We start from the raw sequence: 25,063 nt of genomic DNA, 5'->3' as shown, positions 1-25,063 counted from the left end.
GCATATAAATATTTTAGAAGATACCAAAGTAAAAAACAAAAATACAAGATGATTCCAACTTCTGACCGATTATGGATTATGTACTGGCTGAAATAAAACAAACATGAAAAATTTTCTCTGAAACACTTCGAATTGAGCAATATTTTAATGATAGTTTTTTGTCTTTTTTTTTTTAAACCAACATAACATTTTATTGTGTTTATTAATAATATGAACATTTTTGTTCTTGCTTGGTGAAATCATCTTATTTTAATCTCCGTCTAACATTTGGTGATATAATATTTTGAGGGCTTGAGTTCTAAGTTCAATTGATTCAATGCTTAATTTTAACAGCTATCATAGATGAAAAAGATACTTCAAAAATATGCTGATACAAATGGATTAAGTGCATCATTATCCTTAGTTATTAAAATATGAAATTCATGTTTCATTCCCAGACACCAATTACGCCAAACTTGTTGAAATTCAGACAGGCAATTCAGTTCACCTTGATGTCACCTTGATGTAGACACTGGGTTAAAAAAAAAATTTAACAAAAGGATTCAAACTCTTCATCTGAAAGATGTTAAATAGTGTAGAAAATTCTATTTGAAAAGTTTTAAAGTTTGCAACTATAAACAATCTTATAGGTGACACACATATCCTTTTTCAGCCATAATGTCACATATTAATGGAAATATTTCCAAACATCTGTTTTCCAAATATTCTCCACAATATCAATTTTTCCCAAAATTGTTTACTTACTCATTCACTGTAAAAAAAAAGTTCCCTTTACTTTAATGATATGTAAAGGGTAAATGTGCTTGTTTTTATATATCTGCTGAGTTGCATTCTGTCATCAGTGAAAAGGTCAACACATTTTCAGCACTAATCTTTTTGTAAATAAAATGCTTAATTTGTCTTTAAATTCAATGGCTCCTTTAAGTATTTTTCAATGAAATAATCAGTGAAATTCTCTGGTAGCAAATATTATCACTGTTATTCCCTATCTTATTACAAAGTCATGTAAATATTTGATGTCATTTTAAAGAGTTGTGTTCTTTTGAAATTAAAAACATCAGTGTTGATGTACGCCTGACTTCAATTTCTCTGATGAAAAACTTGCCTATCAATGATGCAGTTAAGATTTCACATATGGAAACATTATATTAAAATCCGTTTAAATTTTTTTAATTCCATATTTTAATGATAGTTTTCAAGGAAAGGAACATGAGTTCATCTAAAAATCCTTCCCCTGGGAGTTAAGAAAGTCTTTTTCTAGGTGCGGCTCAGTCCCTGCCGTGGCAGACTCACAGATTCTCTTGATCTCAGTGTTGGCATTGTTAAAGAGGTATATTGGATTAAACAACGTCAGAGATATTTCTTTCTGCTCTAACATTCTACAATTCTACTGTATTTCTCAGTTACATGTTAAACAGTCAGAAGAAACCAAAAGAAATATATTTTTCAGGATATCGGTGGCATTTCCTTTGGGAAAGCCAGATGAAGGTAACTCCCAGTGTTAGAAACTTAATTTTTTTTTTCCTCTTTCATTTTGCAAAAAAATCTTGATGAAAGGCTCTTAAGGACTACTTCAATTCCCTGTTGAAGTGAGCAAGATTATGGTCTTACCCATGGGATTTCACAATTTATAAAAATTACTATCTCAGGGATATGTGTTAAAAAAGGGGGGTTCAGAATAAATTAATTATGATAAACTAGGTAGCTTTTAAGGTCATTTTGTCAATGCTTTCCATGTTATGCGATAGAGTTTCATGAGTCAAGACCAGGGTTTAGAATAAAATGAGACATCAAAGCCACACAAGTGGATTGAAAGTTGCATATATTCTTAAGGGTTAGTGGAACTTAGAGTGATTATTTTTTCAAAAAAAACTAAGATAGTCTGCAACACTGACAAGAATCCAGCCTTACTTGACTCTGATAATATTCCATTAATCCTCCATCAGCTTAAAAGTCTCACTGAGTTTGTTAAAAGCCAGAATTTATCATTTTCATTACATGACTTAGGGAAAAAATGGTAAACAGGACATTATTCTTATAAAAATATATGTCCATAGATATTAGCATCTGAACAAAATCTTTTTATAATCATAGATGAGTTGCCTATCTTCCCCTTTCCTGTTCAGGACATGTCTTATCTGCCTCTGAAGGATCTTTCTTAGATCTCTCTCCAAAGGAAATTCATTTAAACAAGGTGTCATGGATAAGCCCAAGAGAAAAACTCAACATATCTACTTTTCAAGGTCTAATTCTAGTCTTGATCCTTTCCTTCTAGGGACTGTTTTCAGATCACCCAAACCACAGTGTTGTTTATTTATCTGAATTTTAAAACTGGTTATACATATTGTGCATTTGGAAATTAATCACAGATTCTCTTGTTTTCATATTTACTTTCATCACAGACTTGATTTCATGTTTTGTTTGCAGGTTTAGTTTTCTATTTAACTTTCCAAACCTTTGTGTGTATATATACAAAGGTATATATATATATATATATATATATATCTCCCAAGTAATCTCTAAGGTAGTGAAGACAGAACTTTTGTTCCAAATATCAAACCCAATTCTAATCAGTTTAAATAATATTAGAACAACAGGAACGATAAGGGGCCCCTGGCCCAACGGACGTTGGAAGTTGGAATTTGGAAGACGGAAAGTTTCCTCTGTTTTAACTGTTGTCTCCTTTCTAAGTGGCTCTAATTCTTCCCTGCTGCAAATAGCTGGGAGGTGAAGGGAACCATGGGAAGGAAAAATAGTCACTGATAGTAGTAGATTTCCTTTTTTTTTTTTAAAGCAATTCATAAGGGACAAAAGAGACCTTAGTGAAATGGAGTCCCCCTAAAATAGAGCTACTCTGCTGAGTTTATGATTAACCTCTCTCCAAAATGTTATTCCCTTTCTTGTCCTGTACCTGTTCCCCCTAAAGATTGAGGAGTAGCAAAGAAAATCGGAGATTGTAACTGAGCAGGACCCTATGGGGCCTTCTCGGGAAAGATCCCCTCACTCACGTCCTCCACCTGCCTCATGTTTGTAGAAAAACTCTCTCCTAGACCTTCCCCAAGTTCCAAAGAACAAATTTAATCAGAGAGGTGAGAAAATGCAGAAACAAAGGATAACAGTCAAGCACGACAAAATAATAATAGTTTAGCCATTAAACAAAGTCAAGAAACTTTAGTTCCTCCAGGGCTATAGATAATATTCTGAGCCATATCTTTGAGCTATTTTGCAGATACTGAAACCGCCACCAGGTGGAAGAAGTTAACTGCATGCTGACCACAAGCACGTAAACCCCAGACCAGTTGAAACCAGAAGGCTGATGATGGTGACTCCCGATTACCTCACAACCAACCAATCAGAAGAATGTCCACCAGCTGATGGCTCAGGCCACAACCTGCCTCCTTCACCCTGGCTTTAAAAACCTTTGCCTGAAAGCCATCAGGGAGTTCAGGTCTTTTAAGCACTAGCTGCCTAGACTGCTTGCTCGGCGCCCGGCAATAAACACTGCACCTTCCTTCACGACAACTCAGTGCCAATAGATTGGCTTTATAGCACGTAGGCAAATGGATCCAAGTTTAGTTTAGTGGCATTACTTCTTGCTCAATCTGAAAAATCCTTGGATAGAAGATTGATTGGTCCATCTTGGAGTTCATTCTCATCTGTAGATGGAACACTATGGACCAGACCATTAGATGGCTCAGCTGCAATGACCCAACCTGTGGGTAGGGGAAAGGAGTTGACCTGACATGGTTGTAAAGGAAGATTTTCCAAGAGAGTGTTCTGCTCTGGGCCGACAAAGCAATAATTTGATAATTAACACTATGTTTTTCACACATGAGATGCTTAAAAATTATTTATTGTTATTCCACTAACACACTACTAGGTTTGTAAACAACTTTTTTTGAGATATAATATGTATACCATAACATTTACCTATTCAAAATGTTTTTTAGTATATTCACAAAGTTATGCATAATCTAATGTGGATATAATAATCTAATTTTAGAATATTTTCATCACCCAAAAACACAGTACTATATTTTGAGAAAAGAAAATCTGCCACCTCTGTATTGTTTGACTTTAAGGAAGTGATGCTGCGGTAGGCAGAAAAATGTCCCTCCCCAAAGATGTCCACGTTCTAATCTTCAAAACCTGTGAATATAGTACCTTACATGGCAAAAAGAACTTCGCTGGTGTGATTAAGTTAAGGATCTTGAGATGCGAAGATTTCCCTGGGTTTTCTGGGTGAGTCTAGTATAATCACAAGGGTCTTATTAAAGGGAGCCAGGAGTGTCGAAGTCAAAGAAAGGTTTGAAGGTGCTACACGGCTGCTTTGAAGATAGAGGAAGGGGTTATAAGCAAGCAAATGCAGGTGGACTCTGGAAGGTAAGAAAGGCAAGGAAACATTATCAGGCAAGGAAACAGATTATCTCCTAGAGCTTCCAGAAGGAATGCAGCTCTGCTGAATATATGACACCTTGATTTTAGCCCAGTGAGACTTCCAACCTACAGAAATATGTCACTAAGTTTGTGGTGATTTATTACTGGTTTATAACAACAGGAAACCACAACAGATTTAATCTCTCTGAGATTCTATTTTCTTATCTTTAAATTGTACATAACAATTCCTATCTCAGTGGATTTTATGATGATTAAGCATGATAATGTTTGTGGTAGAAATGTCTAAGCTAAAACTAAGCTAACTTCGGTACTAATGAAGTTATAGTTCAGATTTTAATTTTACTACATAACATCTGGATCTATGAGGAAAGTCTGCCCTTATTCTTCATCTTTTTTACAAACTTTTTGGTTATTGATAACTTTATTATGCTTTTTGAAATTCCAGATCATCTTATTCACTTACGAAAAAGTCCTATTGATATTTCTATAGGATTTATGAAGAGCATTTTTATTACATATATTTTTCACAAAAAGGTAATTTTGACCTTAGTTTTAGTTTTCTTTTTCTTATGCTCACTGGAAAAACTCATACAAACTGGTCTACAGGGAGATGTCTTTATTTGAAGTATAAAGTATAATACAAATCCTTGGAATAATTCTGGCATTGTGACATTTATTCCTCTGTGTACACATAGAAAACAGAAGGTTAAATTTCCATAGAAAACAAAAAGGAAAACATTTAGTTTTACTACTCCCCTTATGTCTCAAGAGAACAATCTTTCACAATGTTTGGGGTTAATAATGGGGATATAGAGGAAGAAAATTATTTTCATAATTGACATGTATATTATCTTACATCCTTTCTTGCTGTGGTCTAGCATAGGTACCTGTAGGTCATGGTAATACACATTTCGGATATATTTTAGGCTGAGACACTTGGCCAAATACCTGCACAAAGGAGATCCTATCATTTAATACATCTGATCTGAAGGCAAGTAAGAATATCTCCATTTTCTAATTTTCCCTAAGATGACATATATTTGTTTTGCAAACAGCTTTCAAATTTTGTGACATTTTGTATCTTTGAAAAAACTAAATTTAACTGCAATGAAGAATATCATTTTGTGGCTTAATGAAAAGGCCAAACATTGGCACTTTACAGACTTGGATTCAAATTTAGGGATTTATAAAGTGATAGAGAATCCCCGAGAAGAGACCTTGAAAATGTACTCTCTTCAACAAATAAGCATCTACCATATTCTTACTTATACTTGTAGATTTTTAATAAAAACTTTGCTCATCCTGAGATAGTATTATCTGCACTGTCCTTAACTTCCAAATCACTGAATCCTTGGAGTAGGACTTAATGAAACTGAGCAACATGTCTTCTCTTTTAATGTCTTTATATGTCTTTTCAAACATCACTGTCACTTTTATTTCTTTCCTCACAGTAATCAAGTGAAGGAATTTACTCGAAAAGAACCTCTTGGAAGAGGCCCTGACTTCAGAGCACATTCCCTTTCACTCGGGAAGATGATAAGAAGTTGTCTAAGTTGTCTTCATTATGTCCAAAGAAAAACTCATTGCCTGATCAAAATCTGCTCCTTAGGACTTTCCAGCAGTCCAGTGGTTGACTCTGCACTTCCACTGCAGGGGGCAAGGGTTCCATCCTTGGTCGGGGAACTAAGATCCCACATGCCGCGAGGCACGGACAAAAAAAAAAAAAAAATTACAAAAAAAATCTGCTCCTCCTCACATATTCTCTATTTTAATCAAGAAATCACCACTCACTCATTTACCCAAACCAAATGCCGTACTTGAGTTTCCTTCTCTACTGCTACTGCCCACATACCCATGGTTCACCAGCATCTCCTGGGTTCCATGGCCTGAGCATTCTCATAGCAGCTGCCTTAGATTACATCCTTATCACCCTTATCTAGGATTATAGCAATGTGCACAACTGCTCTCTCACATCGTCAATCAATGCTTTACAGTCTACTAGAACTAATTTTTTTAATGGCAAAATGTGGCAGTATTACCCTATCTATTATCCATGAAAAAAAAAAAATCCAGGGCTTTCCTGGTGGCACAGTGGTTAAGAATGCATCTGCTAATGCAGGGGACACAGGTTCAAGCCCTGGTCCAGGAAGATCTCACATGCCACAGAGCAACTAAGCCTGAGCGCTACAACTACTGAGCCTACGCTCTAGAGCCTGCATGCCACAACTAAGGAGCCCATGTGCCTAGAGCCGGTGCTCCACAATAAGAGAAGCCACCGCAATGAGAAGCCCGCGCACCGCAATGAAGAGCAAGCAGCCCGCTCTTGCCGCAATTAGAGAAAGCCCGCGCAGAGCAACGAAGACCCAACACAGTCAAAAATAAAATAAATAAAGTAAATAAATAAATTTATAAAGAGCTAAACCCTTAAAAGAAAAATCCAAACTCTGGTTGTGCCTTATTTCTGGCCATGACAGAAAATTAAAAATAATTTCTGGTCCCTTCTGCTCTATGATCCCAATACAAGCTACTTCCCATTATTTCCAAATACCCAAGACTCTTGGTTTTGCATGGAATGTTCTTGACTCCCTCAACCACCTCAAAAATTCAGACCTCAAGATAGTTTAAATATCACCTCCTTTGGGATGCCTTCCTCCAGTCCCAAGCAGGGATTGCTTCCTCTGTGCTCGCACTGTAGCACATTGATTTAGCAGTACTTTTTCTCTGGTTCAACATCCAGACATTGAGTTCTTCATGGGTGGGAACTGTGCCTTAGTCAATTCCCTGAGTATCTGGGTATCTAGCACAGTACTAGTTAGAAAGAAACATTTCCTGACTCCTCACCCAACTTGAAAGTCCATTCTAATATGAAAATAAACACACAGGTAACTCATACCTTGACCTTTGGAGCCAGTTACCAGTTACCAAGAAGGAGAAAATGGTTCTCAGCAGGTCTTGCTGTTGACTATGAACCATGAAGACTAACTTTTGCCATCACTAGAAACTATGGAATTAGTGAACCTTCTGCAAGTCCCAAGCCTTCTGCATTTGGGACTATACCTGCAAAATGAAGATGCAGCCACTAGACAGTAAATGTACACAGTAAGATAATAATGAACTTTTCTAATAAACTACAATTTCCGAAACGGGGTTTCAATTTAAAAATATGTTTAAAGATCAATCTCCTAAACCATATAACAAACCATTTTTAAATATTCTATAACAATAAAATCATAGTGACTTTACATATGAGGTCACAGTGCATGTCTTTTCATTCCCATTGAGATAACAGGTAGCCAAGAACATAAATGGACACATTTTTGCAAGGTTTTAGATGGAAAAATCACTCATGGTGATGTGTACATTGTTTTATTATTAAGTACCAAGGAATTGCTTCACTGGTCCATATTCAAAGGCCAAGGAATCTATGTTTTATGTTCTTTTCATCCCATTAGTCTCAGGGGAAAATGGAAAAACACAGAAGTTCTCATAAGTCTACACCTCAGGTCCTTCATAAATAGTATTATAATAGAATGAGGATTTTCTCAGGGAAAAAGTTAGGAAACATTCCAGAATGCAAATATAATGAATAAGCACATTTTAACACACCTATTATTGAATCGCCTAACTTGAATCGTTTTATCCAGGAACAACCTAATTTTGTTCCAATTTTGAACAACCCGTAATTGCTTATAATGTGAGCAATTCACTTTCAAATGGAGAAAGAAAAAAATGTTAAATGCTGAGCAATTTCCCCTATTTTATTTTAATAAAATTTTATTCTTTCATTATACATTTCATTTTAAATATTAATTCCTTCCTGCATCTAAACAGTTAACTATATTACAAACTTTTCTCTTCATCTCTCTTATCTATCCAGGAACTGAAAGGACCTTATTTAGAATATCTACTTGTGTTTTTCTATTTTTAATCAAAAAACTTTCCTCTCGGGCTTCCCTGGTGGCGTAGTGGTTGAGAGTCCGCCTGCCAATGCAGGAGACACGGGTTCGTGCCCCAGTCCGGGAAGATCCCACATGCCGCGGAGCTGCTGAGCCCGTGAGCCATGGCCGCTGGGCCTGTGCGTCCGGAGCCTGTGCTCTGCAACGGGAGGGGCCACAACAGTGAGAGGCCCGCGTACCACAAAAAAAACAAAACAAAACAAAACAAAACTTTCCTCTCCTCATAAAAAGGAAAAACAAAAGAACCTCAAACCTTCCAATAATTCTAACAAATCCACTTACAGTGGATTTGGAAAACCTGTGCATCGATCTTTTCCTTTTTTAATCAAAAGGAGAGAGAGGGGAACAAAAAAATTAATAAATAAAATGACTTTGATAATAAATTGCTCTTTTAAAAATACAAAGACACACACTGACCCAAGCACTGTCTGCTTCCCAAACCTCTATTCAAATTGTAAATAAGGACCTCATTAACCCACCTTATTGAACGCACTGAAACTACCCCCACCCACACTAGGCATTATATTCAGAATGAGCATGGTTACAACAGACACACCTAAGACTAAATATTTCATTTCATTTTCTTTCAGATATTTATTATTATAAAAAAACTTGCCAACTCAGTGTGCATTACCAACACAATGTGTTTAAGAATAAAAGTCGGAGGCTTCCGGGAAGATGGCGGAAGAGTAAGACGCGGAGATCACCTTCCTCCCCACAGATACACCAGAAATACATCTACACGTGGAACAACTCCTACAGAACACCTACTGAATGCTGGCAGAAGACCTCAGACCTCCCAAAAGGCAAGAAACCCCCCCACGTACCTGGGTAGGGCAAAAGGAAAAAGAATAAACAGAGACAAAAGGATAGGGACGGGACCTGCACCAGTGGGAGGGAGCTGTGAAGGAGGAAAGGTTTCCACACACTAGGAAGCCCCTTCGTGGACGGAGACTGTGGGGGGCGGAGGGGGAAAGCTTCGGGGCTGTGGAGGAGAGCACAGCAACAGGGGTGCGGAGGGCAAAGCAGAGAGATTCCCACACAGAGGACTAGGGCCGACCGGCACTCACCAGCCCAAGACGCTTGTCTGCTCACCCGCCGGGGTGGGCGGGGCTGAGAGCTGAGGCTCGGGCTTCGGTCAGAGCGCAGGGAGAGGACTGGGGTTGCCAGCGTGAACACAGCCTGCAGGGGGTTAGTGCACCACAGGTAGCCGGGAGGGAGTCCGGAGAAAAGTCTGGACCTGCTGAAGAGACAAGAGACTTTTTCTTCCCTCTTTGTTTCCTGATGCGTGAGGAGAGGGGATTAAGAGCGCTGCTTAAAGGAGCTCCAGAGATGGGTGCAGGCCGCGGCTAAAAGCGCGGACCCCAGAGACGGGCATGAGATGCTAAGGCTGCTGCTGCTGCCACCAAGAAGCCTGTGTGCGAGCACAGGTAACTATCCACACCCTGGTTCCGGGGAGCCTGTGCTGACCGCCACTGCCGGGGTCCTGGGATCCACGGACAACTTCCCCAGGAGGAACGCACGGCGCGCCTCAGGTTGGTGCAACGTCACGCCGGCCTCTGCCGCCGCAGGCCTGCCCCGCACTCCATGCCCCTCCCTTCCCCCCGGCCTGAGAGAGCCAGAGCCCCTGAATCAGCGGCTCCTTTAACCCTGTCCTGTCTGAGCGAAGAACAGACGCCCTCTGGCGACCTACACGCAGAGGCTGGGCCAAATCCAAAGCTGAGCCCCTGGGAGCTGTGAGAACAAAGAAGAGAAAGGGAAATCTCTCCCAGCAGCCTCAGAAGCAGCGGATTAAAGCTCCACAATCAACTTGATGCCTGTGGAATACATGAATAGACAACGAATCATCCCAAATTGAGGAGGTGAACTTTGAGAGTAAGATTTATGCTGTATAGCTTTGCTTCCACCATTTGTCCTAGGGTTCTATCCGTCTGTTCTTTTTTCTTAATAATTATTTTTTATTTTAATAACTTTATTATATTTTATCTTACTTATTTTATTTTACTTTATCTTCTTTCTATTTTTCCTTCCTTCTTTTTCCTTCCTTCCCTCCTTCCTTCCTTCCTCCCTCCCTCCTTTCTTTCTTTCTTTCTTTCTTTTTCTTTCTTTCTACTTCTACTAATTCCTTCTTTCTACTTTTCCTCCCTTTTATTCTGAGCTGTGTGGATGAAAGGCTCTTGGTGCTGCAGCCAGGAGTCAGTGCTGTGCCTCTGAGGTGGGAGAGTCAACTTCAGGACACTGGTCCACAAGAGACCTCCCAGCTCCACATAATATCAAATGGCGAAAATCTCCCAGAGATCTCCATCTCAACACCAGCACCCAGCTTCACTCAAGGACCAGCAAGCTACAGTGCTGGACACCCTATGCCAAACAACTAGCAAGACAGGAACACAACCCCACCCATTAGCATAGAGGCAGCCTAAAATCATAATAAGTCTACAGAAACCCCAAAACACACTACCAGACGTGGACCTGCCCACCAGAAAGACAAGATCTAGCATCATCTACCAGAACATGGGCAATAGTCCCCTCCACCAGGAAGCCTACACAACCCACTGAACCAACCTTAGCCACTGGGGACAGACACCAAAAACAAAGGGAACTATGAGCCGGCTGCCTGCAAAAAGGAGACCCCAAACACAGTAAGATAAACAAAATGAGAAGACAGGAAAACACACTGCAGACGAAGGAGAAAAATAAAAACCCACCAGACCTAACAAAAGAAGAGGAAATAGGCAGTCTACCTGAAAAAGAATTCAGAATGATAGTAAAGATGATCCAAAATCTTAGAAATAGAATGGACAAAATGCAAGAAACATTTAACAAGGAACTAGAAAAACTAAAGATGAAACAAATGATGAAGAACACAATAAATGAAATTAAAAATACTCTAGATGGGATCAATAGCAGAATAACTGAGGCAGAAGAACGGATAAGTGACCTGGAAGATAAAATAGTGGAAATAACTACCGCAGAGCAGAATAAAGAAAAAAGAATGAAAAGAACTGAGGACAGTCATAGACCTCTGGGACAACATTAAATGAACCAACATTCAAATTATAGGGGTTCTAGAAGAAGAAGAGAAAAAGAAAGGGACTGAGAAGATATTTGAAGAGATTATAGTTGAAAACTTCCCTAATATGGGAAAGGAAATAGTTAATCAAGTCCAGGAAGCACAGAGAGTCCCATACAGGAAAAATCCAAGGAGAAATACGCCAAGACACATATTAATCAAACTGTCAAAAATTAAATACAAAGAAAGCATATTAAAAGCAGCAAGGGAAAAACAACACACAAGGGAATCCTCATAAGGTTAACAGCTGATCTTTCAGCAGAAACTCTGCAAGCCAGAAGGGAGAGGCAGGACATATTTAAAGTGATGAAGGAGAAAAACCTGCAACCAAGATTACGCTACCCAGCAAGGATCTCATTCAGATTTGATGGAGAAATTAAAACCTTTACAGACAAGCGAAAGCTGAGAGAGTTCAGCACCACCAAACCAGCTTTAAAACAACTGCTAAAGGAACTGCTCTAGGCAAGAAGCATGAGAGAAGGAAAAGACATACAATAACGAACCCAAAACAATTAAGAAAATGGGAATGGGAACATACATATCGATAATTAATAATAAATGTAAATGGACTAAATAAATAATAAATGTAAATGGACTAAATGCTCCCACCAAAAGACACAGATTGGCTGAATGGATACAAAAACAAGACCCATATATTTGCTGTCTACAAGAGACCCACTTCAGACCTAGAGACACATACAGACTGAAATTAAGGGGATGGAAAAACATATTTCATGCAAATGTAAATCACAAGAAAGCTGGAGTAGCAATTCTCATATCAGACAAAATAGACTTCAAAATAAAGACTATTAGAAGAGACAAAGAAGGACACTACATAATGATCAAGGGATTGTTCCAACAAGAAGATATAGCAATTGTAACTATTTATGCACCCAACATAGGAGCACCTCAATACATAAAGCAAATACTAACAGCCATAAAAGGGGAAATCGACAGTAACATTCATTGTAGGGGACTTTAACACCCCACTTTCACCCATGGACAGATCATTCAAAATGAAAATAAATAAGGAAACACAAGCTTTAAATGATACATTAAACAAGATGGACTTAATTGATATTTGTAGGACATTCCATCCAAAAACAACAGAATACACATTCTTCTCAAGTGCTCATGGAACATTCTCCAGGATAGATCATACCTTGGGTAACAAGTCAAGCCGTGGTAAATTTAAGAAAATTGAAATTGTATCAAATATCTTTTCTGACCACAACGCTATGAGACTAGATATCAATTACAGTAAAAGATCTGTAAAAAATACAAACACATGGAGGCTAAACAATACACTACTTACTAACGAAGTGATCACTGAAGAAATCAAAGAGGAAATAAAAAATACCTAGAAACAAATGACAGTGGAGACACGATGACCCAAAATCTATGCGATGCAGCAAAAGCAGTTCTAAGAGGGAAGTTTATAGCAATACAATCCTACCTTAAGAAACAGGAAACATCTCGAATAAACAACCTAAACTTGCAACTAAAGCAATTAGAGAAAGAAGAACTAAAAAAACTCAAAGTTAGCAGATGGAAATAAATCATAAAAATCAGATCAGAAATACTTGAAAAAGAAATGAAGGAAACGATAGCAATGATCAATAAAACTAAAAGCTGGTTCTTTTAGAAGATAAACAAAATTGATAAACCATTACCCAGAATCATCAAGAAAAAAAGGGAGAAGACTCAAATCAATAGAATTAGAAATGAAAAAGGAAAAGTAACAACTGACACTGCAGAAATACAAAAGATCATGAGAGATTACTACAAGCAACTATATGCCAATAAACTGGATAACCTGGAAGAAATGGACAAATTCTTAGAAAGGCACAACCTGCCAAGACTGAATCAGGAAGAAATAGAAAATATGAACAGACCAATCACAAGCACTGAAATTGAAACTGTGATTAAAAATCTTCCAACAAACAAAAGCCCAGGACCAGATGGCTTCACAGGCGAATTCTATCAAACATTTAGAGAAGAGCTAACACGTATCCTTTTCAAACTCTTCCAAAATATAGCAGAGGGAGGAACACTCCCAAACTCATTCTACGAGGCCACCATCACCTTGATACCAAAACCAGACAAGGATGTCACAAAGAAAGAAAACTACAGGCCAATATCACTGATGAACATAGATGCAAAAATCCTCAACAAAATACTAGCAAACAGAATCCAACAGCACATTAAAAGGATCATACACCATGATCAAGTGGGGTTTATTCTAGGAATGCAAGGATTCTTCAATATATGCAAAACAATCAATGTGATAAACCATATTAACAAATTGAAGGAGAAAAACCATATGATCATCTCAGTAGATGCAGAGAAAGCTTAGGACAAAATTCAACACCCATTTATGATAAAAACCCTGCAGAAAACAGGCATAGAGGGAACTTTCCTCAACATACTACAGGCCATATATGACAAACCCACAGCCAACATCATCCTGAATGGTGAAAAACTGAAAGCATTTCCACTAAGATCAGGAACAAGACAAGGTTGCCCACTCTCACCGCTCTTATTCAACATAGTTTTGGAAGTTTTAACCACAGCAATCAGAGAAGAAAAGGAAATAAAAGGAATCCAAATCAGAAAAGAAGAAGTGAAGCTGTCACTGTTTGCAGATGACATGATACTATACATAGAGAATCCTAAAGATGCTACCAGAAAACTACTAGAGCTAATCAATGAATTTGGTAAAGTAGCAGGATACAAAGTTAATGCACAGAAATCTCTGGCATTCCTATACACTAATGATGAGAAATCTGAAAGTGAAATCAAGAAAACACTCCCATTTACCATTGCAACAAAAAGAATAAAATATCTAGGAATAAACCTACCTAAGGAGACAAAAGACCTGTATGCAGAAAATTATAAGACACTGATGAAAGAAATTAAAGATGATACAAACAGATGGAGAGATATACCATGTTCTTGGATTGGAAGAATCATTGTGAAAATAACTCTACTACCCAAAGCAATCTACAGATTCAATGCAATCCCTATCAAACTACCACTGGTATTTTTCACAGAACTAGAAAAAAATTTTCACAATTTGTATGGAAAAACAAAAGACCCCAAATAGACAAAGCAATCTTGAGAACGAAAAACGGAGCTGGAGGAATCAGGCTCCCTGACTTCAGAATATACTACAAAGCTACAGTAATCAATAAGTATGGTACTGGCACAAAAACAGAAAGATAGGTCAATGGAACAGGATAGAAAGCCCAGAGATAAACCCACGCACATATGGTCAACTTATCTTCGATAAAGTAGGCAGGAATGTACAGTGGAGAAAGGATAGCCTCTTCAATAAGTGGTTCTGGGAAAACTGGACAGGTACATGTAAAAGTATGAGATTAGATCACTCCCTAACACCATACACAAAAATAAGCTCAAAATGGATTAAAGGCCTAAATATAAGGCCAGAAACTATCAAACTCTTAGCGGAAAACATAGGCACAACACTCTATGACATGAATCACAGCAAGATCCTTTTTGACCCACCTCCTAGAGAAATGGAAATAAAAACAAAAATAAACAAATGGGGCCTAATGAAAGTTCAAAGCTTTTGCACAGCAAAGGAAACCATAAACAAGACCAAAAGACAACCTCAGAATGGGAGAAAATATTTGCAAATGATGCAACTGAAAAAGGATTAATCTCTAAAATGTATAAGCAGCTCATGCAGCTCAATAACAAAAAAACAAACAATCCAATCCAAAAATGGGCAGAAGACCTAAATAGATATTTCTCCAAAGAAGATATACAGACTGCCAACAAACACATGAAAGAATGCTCAACTTCATTAATCATTAGAGAAACGCAAATCAAAACTATATGAGGTATCACCTCACATCAGTCAGAATGGCCATCATCAAAAAATCTACAAATAATAAGTGCTGGAGAGGTGTGGAGAAAAGCGAATCCTCTTGCACTGTTTGTGGGAATGTAAATTGATACAACCACTATGGAGAACAGTATGGAGGTTCCTTAAAAACCTAAAAATAGAACCACCATACAACCCAGCAATGCCACTACTGGGCATATACCCTGAGAAAACCATAATTCGAAAAGAGTCATGTACCACAATGTTCATTGCAGCTCTATTTACAATAGCCGGGACATGGAAGCAACCTAAGTGTCTATTGACAGATGAATGGATAAAGAAGATGTGGCATATATATACATTGGAATATTCCTCAGCCATAAAAAGAAACGAAATTGAGTTATTTGTAGTGAGGTGGATGGACTTAGAGTCTGTCATACAGAGTGAAGTAAGTCAGAAAGAGAAAAACAAATACCATATGCTAACACATATATATGGAATCTAAAACAAAAGAAAAGAAAATTGTTCTGATGAACCTAGGGGCAGGACAGGAAAAAAGACGCAGACGTAGAGAATGGACTTGAGGACAGGGGGAGGGGAAAGGGTAAGCTGGGATGAAGTGAGAGAGTAACATTGACATATATAGACTACCAAATGTAAAACAGATAGCTAGTGTGAATCAGCTGCATAGCACAAGGAGATCAGATCGGTGCTTTGTGACCACCTAGCACCGTGGAATAGGGAGGTTGGGAGGGAGATGCCGAGGGAGGAAATATGGGGATATATGTATATGTATAACTGATTCACTTTGTTATAAAGCAGAAACTAACACACCATTGTCAAGCAATTATACTCCAATAAAGATATTTTTTTTAAAAAAAGCATCAGGAGTAGGAATGAAATTTAAATGTTCCTAAAATGCTCCCTTTGAGAATTTTCTGGTTTAACTTTAGCATAGTTTCTCTAAAATGTGTTTTTACAGCATACATCCCTCTTTGGTTATAATCAGAATAATTATTTTATCACATTTCTGTCTTTGAATGATCAGACTCAGCAAACATTCCTTGATTACCTATCTGCCCAAGGGAGTTTCTGATATATTTTTTAATGATTTTAATTATAATATTCTGTTAAAGAATGTTAGTTAAAAAGTGTATCAGTCCATGCAAACTACTGCATTTAGAATAGATGAATAACAAGATCTGACTGTGTAGCACAGGGAACTATATCCAACCTTCTAGGATAAACCATAATGGAAAAGAATATTAAAAAATGTATATATTTGTATAACTGAGTCACTTTGCCATACAGCAGAAATTAACGCAATGTTGTAAATCAACTATACTTCAATTTTAAAGAAAGTAAATCAGTCCAGCTCACGAGTTATTTCTAGTTCACTTTTTAATTAGAGCTAAGTTAGGAACAATTAGTATGTGCGTCTGAAGTTTAAAAATAGGTTAATAAAAGGCATAAAATTCTGTGATATTTCATGCCTGAGATTTGATTCACATTGAATGCAATGTTCTATGTATTATTATATTAGAGCTACAACTTGAGTGATTTAGAATGATTTGTTTATAAAATTTACCACTTCAATATTGAGATAGAAAACTAAGCAGAAACCCCATCCCCTCACTTCCTATTTCTTTAGTATGGTGTATGTGAGTTTATGTCGTTATATTGGGTGTGTATTTATTCATTCATGCACTACTTCTGCAAAATTTGTACCACTTACCAGAAACGGTGCTAGGAAAAGAAGCATGGGAAAAACAGGCAAAAACAAATTTGAAATGCATTATCATTGCACACTTCAAATCACAGAGCTTCAGTGCATATAGTGAGCTAGTGGCACATATCTTTTCAGTCAAGGACAATTTCATAATAATTGTAAAGTCATCTGCCTCTGTTAATTCCTTTGACTAAATGGCAAATCAAAAGCCCAGGTTTGTACACACTTGCCAAATACTTCTGCATCTTCAAATCACCACGAGCCTATTTAGAGGACCACGTTGTGGGTATAAGGAAGAAAACAGAGAGGGAGGAGAAGAGGAAGAAGAAAGAAGAGGAGAAGAGGAAGAAGGTTATAATTTCTGTTTGTGGCAATATGGTAGACTTAATAACATGAAAGTCCTCAAACAATAAAACATCTAGAAATACTGGAAAAATAATGTTTAAACCATTACTGTTAACCATCCCGTTTAAGGAATGGTTGATCAATAAGAATATAAGGGGAATCCTCAGAACCTGAGATCAAGGAATAAAGTGAGCTCCAGAGAGATGAGTACAAACTGATTCTGGGACTATCCTGGGGAGAAGGACTGATCTCAGCAAGAAAGGGCTTAGAGAGGGTATGAAGCCTCAGTCCAAGCAAGCAGGGAATTGGAACAAAACTCCCTCAAAAGCTAGGACCTTCCAAGAACTACGGACTCAATGAAAACTATAATGAATAAGCAAATAAACAAACAAATAAGAAGTCTGCTTGCACAGAGCAATGAGAAGGAAGGTTGTCTCCCTCAGTCTAGGCTCCAGGGTCTTGGAAAAGGCTCTGTTAAGAACTCACAAGCATAGGCCAGTCAAATTCAGGTTTAGATAAAGAAATTGACAAATTTATGGAGAAAGTTAAACAAGCACTGACTGATAAACAACAATAATAAACTCTAATTTGAGGATTAAGAACAAAGTTGAGATAAAATGTTGGAAAACAACATATGATAAAAGAGAAAGACAGAGTTCAGGATTTCTGAAAGCTTTAAATTTTTTTTTAGAAGAGGTAGTGATACTAACTTTGGATTTTAATCATTTAGGTTAAATTCTAAGTGTATAACTTTAAAGTGGAAAAGGAAATAAAGAAAAAATTCCAATAAAAGGCAGAAAATGAAGAGAAAAAAGCATAGAAAAAGCAAGTTAAATAGAAAACTCCTAAAAGATGGCAGAAATAAATCCATATATAAATAATCACAATGAATATTATAGACAAACTAATTAAAAGAGATTATTGGTAAGATTAAATTTACTAAGCTGTATGTAACTTATAAAATATATATAAAAGTTTTAAAATATAAAGCTATAAAGGCATTAAAAAGTTATAAACAAAGAAATGGAAAAGAAAATGTATCAGGCATCAGTAAGTATCAAAGAATACAGACCACATTTTCTAGACAAATTTAATTAAGATATAAATATGTAATAAAAATATAGCAAATAAAAAATACATTTTGGAAGTTTTTAATGTAATTCTAGATAATAGAAGGGTCAAGAATAAATCATAACAAATTAGAAAAATTATGAGTGAACAGTAATGAAAACATTGTTTCCAATATACTACTACAATGGTACCTAGTGAAGCATTTATAGATTTAACATTTATTTTAGAAAAGATGAAAAGCTTGAAAGGTGTTACTTTCAAGAGTTAGAAAAAATACTACGATGAGTCAAAGAAAGTAGGAGGAAAGGGATAAAAAGATAAAACATAAAAACATTTCGGTTTCTGCTTATATGGCAGGCCCAACACTCTTGTTGCAAAAACTAAGACAGAAGGTCATAGACAGAGAGATAATTTTTTTTCTTAAGATCATCAAATTCTAACAATGAATCACCAGGCTAAGACCTGCAGAGGAAAGTAAGCCTAACTCACTTTTGCCCTGAGGGCTTTTGCTCACGCAGGTATAATCAAGGCACATGTTGGTGGCTTCATGGGGTAGGAGACATAACACAAAACCCGGGGCCTGCCTAGTAATAATAAATATAAATAATATTAAACACATAGCACTTCCTAAATATGAGTTACTATTCTGAGCACATTACATATATTAATTTTTATAATCTTCACCAAAACCCAATGAGTTTTGTGCTATTAATATTATCTCCACTTTACAGATGAGGAAACTATTGCATAGCCTCAGACAACACTCAGTAAGTATTAATTATTATAATTAATTAAATAACCCAGAATAAACCCGTACCTACAGGCGACATCAAAGAGAGTAGCTTTGGCACTGAGGAAACAAGGTAAAGGGGGAAAATATCCTTGGGAGTCTAAAACCACAAACCAACCAGTGCTAGCAAGGACATCTTGTCCCTGGGTCTTAAGAACTCTCACGATAAAACGTCCAAGAAAAATGATTAGCTCTGAGCCACAGATAACAAAGGCAGAGGAAACAAAGCACAATAAGTGAGAAAAAGCAGAAACAGCAGGCAACAGAAACTTAAGATGTTGGAATCAACAGGTAAAAATTGTAAATTAACTATGCTTACTAATTTTAAGAGAAAACACCAAGTTAGAAAATATTTGCATCAAGTAAGAAACGTACATCTGAAAATTAAAATAATAACATGTTTAGAAAAATAGCATAGAATGGTATTGGTATGAACACTGGATGGGGATGCAAACGTACAAACCATGGTGAAAATAATGGATAAACTTAATTGCATTAAAACTAAGAATTTAAGCTATTCAAAAGACACCATAAAGAGGGAATGGACAGTTTTTAGAGACAGTACAAGTAAGCATCTGTGGGACCTGGAGATCAACTGGATACGGAGAGTGATACAGAGTTATGAACCAAAAATGCTAAGTATTCCAGCGTGGGTGACTGGTAGTACCATAACTGAGAAAGGAAATAAAGTGGGAGAATCCAATTTGTGGCAAAAAAGACTGGTTCCACTTTTGACAGGCTGAGTTTGGAGTACTTGTGGGATATCCAGGGGAAGGACCCCCAGGAAAGTTGGAAATATGCCTCTGGAGTAAAGGAAAGAAGTCTGGGCTAACGACACATATCTCTAAAATGTTCAGTAATTGCTTCAAGGTCCCAGATCAGTAATTCTGGATGTTAGAGAAGAGGAAATTCTCTGGTGTGAAGTAAAAATGTCTGCCTTTCTCGTTCAGGGAAAAAGTTCCACATTGTTCACAGGCAAATGTCAGTACTTTGGGGTTTTATTCCTTTAGAAAGTTTTGTCTCTCTTTGTCTGGTTTAGGTTTTAGCAGACTCGACCACCACCTACCCATCCATCTCCCACAGGCAAACACACTGATATCGAATATTTTAATGAAAAATGCTTGCCTGAAGCTACTTTACAACCTTATTAAAATTTGACTGCTGCTTTATCTAAAGTGATGGGAACCAGAAATAGCACTAGAATATAACTGAGCCATTGGCATGTTGCATCTGTGCTGTGAAAACAAAATACAACCAATAATAACCCAACCGGTTTTAAATTTCCCAACCTCCCTGACAAATATTTTGATAACTTTTCCCCAAAGATCTTGTAACCCACGAAATCATTTGTAATCGAAGCACCTTTGTCCAATCTCTCACTTTAGAACAGTTGTTTCAAATTGGAAAATTAAAAATGAGAGTAAGCGTCCCTCCAGTGGAAGAAAGATATGCTGTATCTGAAACAAGATTTTCTCAAGGAACTACGGTATAAAAAAGCAAGGGAACAAGTGTCTCTATTTGGAAATGCAGATGAACTGAGTACATCTTGACCCACTGCGAGTGAGCGGTTCTATGTTACACTGTTCATTCTTCTATTTTTAATCCTTCATCTCCCTCACCGAATGCCATGTACCTAATTGGGTTCTTACAGGATTCTCTGCATAATCAAGGAGACCATTCTATGATGGCATTTTGCTTTACTTCAGTTGCTGTAATTGCTAATCAGTATTGTAGGCATCTAAAACCAGCCCCATTTTATACAGCTACTTGAGAGACTGCTGTCTGAGTTAACAGAGGACAAAATCAACAAAATGTTCTGGGCATCCCTCTTGCGTTCTGCTTAGACATTTAACCCAACCCCAGCTGGCTTTCGTAAATATCTGTCCCCAGAATTAGTCATCTGTGAACTCTCAATCTCACTTCATAAAATTAGGTTAACTCATGCTGACATTTTTTTTCCATTTTTAATCTTCATCTCATATTACTTTCCCAGAGGCTTTATAACAATAATGTTTCATCTCTTTTCCCTTTTTTTCTTCTATTCATCAGCTCAGGTTTTAAAAAAAAAAAAGAAATGAAGTATTTTAGCATAACTATATACACATGGGTGGGAAAATAAGTATTTCTCACGATTGAACTAGAATTCACAGTCCAAATAAACAATGATGTACAAAGTCCATTGAGAGTTATTTGTCTCTGATCATCGGAAAGGTCAACCCTTCAGCAGAGTAACCATCATTGAATATTTGTTGTTACCGAGCAATTTGCGCTGAAGAGGACACAAAGCACTACTTGTGAATATTTATGTGGGTTTTTCAAGAAATTATCTTGGCACTTGACATTTAAGCTAGTTTTAGGAAATAAAAAAGCAAAATTTGAATATAAAGAATGATAACAGGGCAATGCGGAAAACTCACTGAAAGAAAATTCATTAAAGAAAAATTGAAATAGTCATCAATAAGGCACTTTTGGGGGTGGGAGACAGTTGAGATGGGGGAGGGAGAGAAAAGAGGGTGAGGCAAGTGGTAAGAGAGTGTGTGAATGAAAAAGATAAATAAAAGATATTAAAAGGTGGTAGCGGGCTTCCCTGGTGGCGCAGTGGTTGAGAGTCTGCCTGCCGATGCAGGGGACACGGGTTCGTGCCCCGGTCCAGGAAGATCCCACGTGCCGCGGAGCGGCTGGGCCTGTGAGCCATGGTCGCTGAGCCTGCGCGTCCGGAGCCTGTGCTCCGCAACGGGAGAGGCCACAACAGTGAGAGGCCCGCATACCGCAAAAGAGAGAAAAAAAAAGAAAAAAAAAAAGGTGGTAGCTTTGTTGTAGAAGAAGAATTGAGTTACCTTATCAAAAGAAGCATAAAATGGAAAAGATAAAAGGGCATGAATGATATAAAAACATATTTCTATTCCAACCTAAATTTGTAGTAAAACCTAGTTACCCTAAGTCATTTGCAATAGTCTTGGTATTTGATGACTGAATGCAGAGGTAAGTGCAAAGAGAGTGGGATGATATGATGATTGACAACTGTTAACAGAATTTGGTTTCTTGTTTAAATTTCATGAAGAATGTCATAGTAAAAAATCCAAAAATGTGAAAGTAAGACCACTAAACAAGTCTTAATCATTAAGACTAGAAATAAAATGAATGAGAATTTTAATAACTGAATTTGCCTCTGATGTATTATCTCGAGAGAAAATAGTGAAAAATTGTTAACAAACACTAACAAATGCATACACAATGCCTGTTCATTAGGCATTCTTTGTTTTAGATCAGCACACAATAATTATTAGCACCAGAGTCTGAATTACTGCAATAGCCTCATATCCAGTCTTCCTAATCCAGTAGCCACCCGTCCTTAAATTTGTTGCGCGCCTTTTAAATTTAAGAGATCACGTCACTCCTCTTCTCAAAAGCAACAAGACAGCATAAAAGGCAAGGTCTTGCACTCCCTTTAGGATCCAGCCTCTGGTCCTTCTGTGACCTAATCCCTTATCACTCCCTTCCTGGCCATTCTTTCCCAGCCACACTGGCCATAGTCATTCCTCAAGTACTCCACCATCTTCTTGCCTGGGGTCTGTGAACTTGCTATTGCCCTACCTAGAACAATCTTTCCTTACCTATACTTGCCATTTTCAGTAGAGGCTTTCCCTGACCATCCTGTTTAAAATACCAATTCCTTCCTTCCTCTCTCCGTTCCCTGCTCTAATTTTCTCCGTAGCATATCATATTTTTATTTATTTATTGGTTTTACATAGACAGTGTTTATCACATAGAAGACACTTGATAAATATTTTCTTAATGAATACTCCACATCTTCAATTGCCTATTCTTATATAGTACTTGTTATGTGCCAGGCCTGTTTATGCATTTTTTGCATAATTAACCCTTTTAAATCCTCACAACAACCCTATGAGATATAGAGTTGTACTTCAAACATTAAATTTTGTTGTCTTTTTTTTTCTTTTAATCCACTCTAGCAACTAGCAAGGAAACTAATCCCATTTTATAGTCAAGGAAACTGAAACATAGAGATTTTAACTATCTTGCCCAAGAGTACATAGCTAGTAAGTGGTGCAGCCAGGATTCCAACCCAGTCAGCAGAGAGTTCCATTCTCTTAGCTGCTAATTTCCACTGCCTCTCCAGAATGAATGGATCAGGCCAACCAAAAATACCTGACATTTGTGCAATGCCTAATGACTTCCAATATCTGTTCATATACATGATCCCATATGTTATACAGAGGAAGTGTAGTGCCTTTGTTATTTTACTATTAAAGAGAGAGTGTATTTTACCTTTTACCAAATTCAGTATAAATTTTAAAACATCGTCATTTAATAGTTAGGAAATATCTAGCACATAACTGGTGCCAAGCCAGTCCCTGAAGGAAAAGAAGTAAGAGTTCATGGAACAGAGTTCTAGCCTCAATATGTTTATATTCTATTGGGTAAAATAGAAAATTTGACACATAAATTAATAGATATTGGGATAATTGCTCTAACAGAAGCTTATACAATGTTCTATGGCACATTTATAACTAATCCCATCTTAGGTAAGTGAAGAAGACTTTATAACGGGGTAGCGGGGGCAGCTTTAGAATGTAGGATGAACAGACATTTGTTCTGTAGAGAAGAGAGAAAAAAGATATTCCAGGTGGAGAGCTTATCCTGAGAGAGCATGAAAGAAAGAGTGCGGTGTAAGTGGGTGAAGCAGACAGTTCTCTATGGGGAAATTGTTGAGTGGGTATGAAAGAGTGGTAAGAAAGAACACTACAAGGTAGACTGGATCCAGGTTATGAAGGAGATAGAACTTTCTTGTGTATGTATTAGGAAGCTATCTAAACAAGAACAAATTTACTCTTTAGGATTGTAGAGGATTGGTGTGAGGCAAGATCCGAGGAAGAACCTAAAAATCCTTGGACTTTCTGGAATATACTGGGTTAAATCCTGATGTGAATATCATTAAGGAAGCTCAGGGCTTCCAGAACTACCAGAAGTTCCTTAGCTTTTGTACAGAGTTGGCTTCAAGACAACTTAGAAAAACAAAACAGGCCCCAGAGTCCAGTGTGTCCCCTCTTGGGGAGCACCAAGGGAAGAAAGGGAAATACAGAGGGGGTTACAAGCCAATTATAATGATAAAGGCCAAAGTAAACTATTTGACCCCAGTGGGTCTGAGGGCCTTGAAGAAAACTCAGTCACTTTTGTAAATGCTCCAAAAGAAGCGATTGACTTTTTCCTTAAGCGTTAAGTTTTGTTCTTTGCTTTTTCTCCTTCTCATACACCTACTAGCGACGAGTATGAAAACTAAACTCTTTAGTAGTTCTCTGGGGAAAGGACTGCTAAATTAGATGGCCAGGAATCATATTAGATAATCAAACAATTACTGTACATTTTGACTTAAAGTCCATTTTAAGTCAAATGCTCAAAATCATTGAATAATTTGTTAGCATCGTGCATTAAGATATGTTATTATTCTCATAGAGCTCTCCAAACTAGAAAAGAGGGCAGCATTGCAGATGATTGATGAATCTCTATTGGTTTGAAACTGCTCCCAGAATAGAATTCTTATTTTCAGAATAGGGTTTGTTCTTTTTTTCTGAATGCCTTTAGAAAAACAAAATTAGAGAATCATAATATTATCCTATAGTTGGTGTAACAAATTTCCTCTTAAAATTCTTTCATTCACTTCATCTCATTTAATCCTCACAAAAACTCCATGAGGTGGGTATTACTGGTTCTGTTTTGCAGATGAGAAAACTTTAATGTAGAGGTCTTCCAACTTGAACCTGAAAATCAGTTTCTAATGGCCTAAGTTATTTTATTTTACTGTAAATTTTTTTTTTTTTTTTTTTTTTTT

The sequence above is a fragment of the Aethalodelphis obliquidens genome, unplaced genomic scaffold (genome assembly GCF_003676395.1).
Source record: "Aethalodelphis obliquidens isolate GAN/ISIS:26980383/991018 unplaced genomic scaffold, ASM367639v1 scaffold81, whole genome shotgun sequence".
NCBI classification, from domain to species: Eukaryota; Metazoa; Chordata; class Mammalia; order Artiodactyla; family Delphinidae; genus Aethalodelphis; species Aethalodelphis obliquidens.
Note: the sequence above shows the minus strand (reverse complement) of the source record.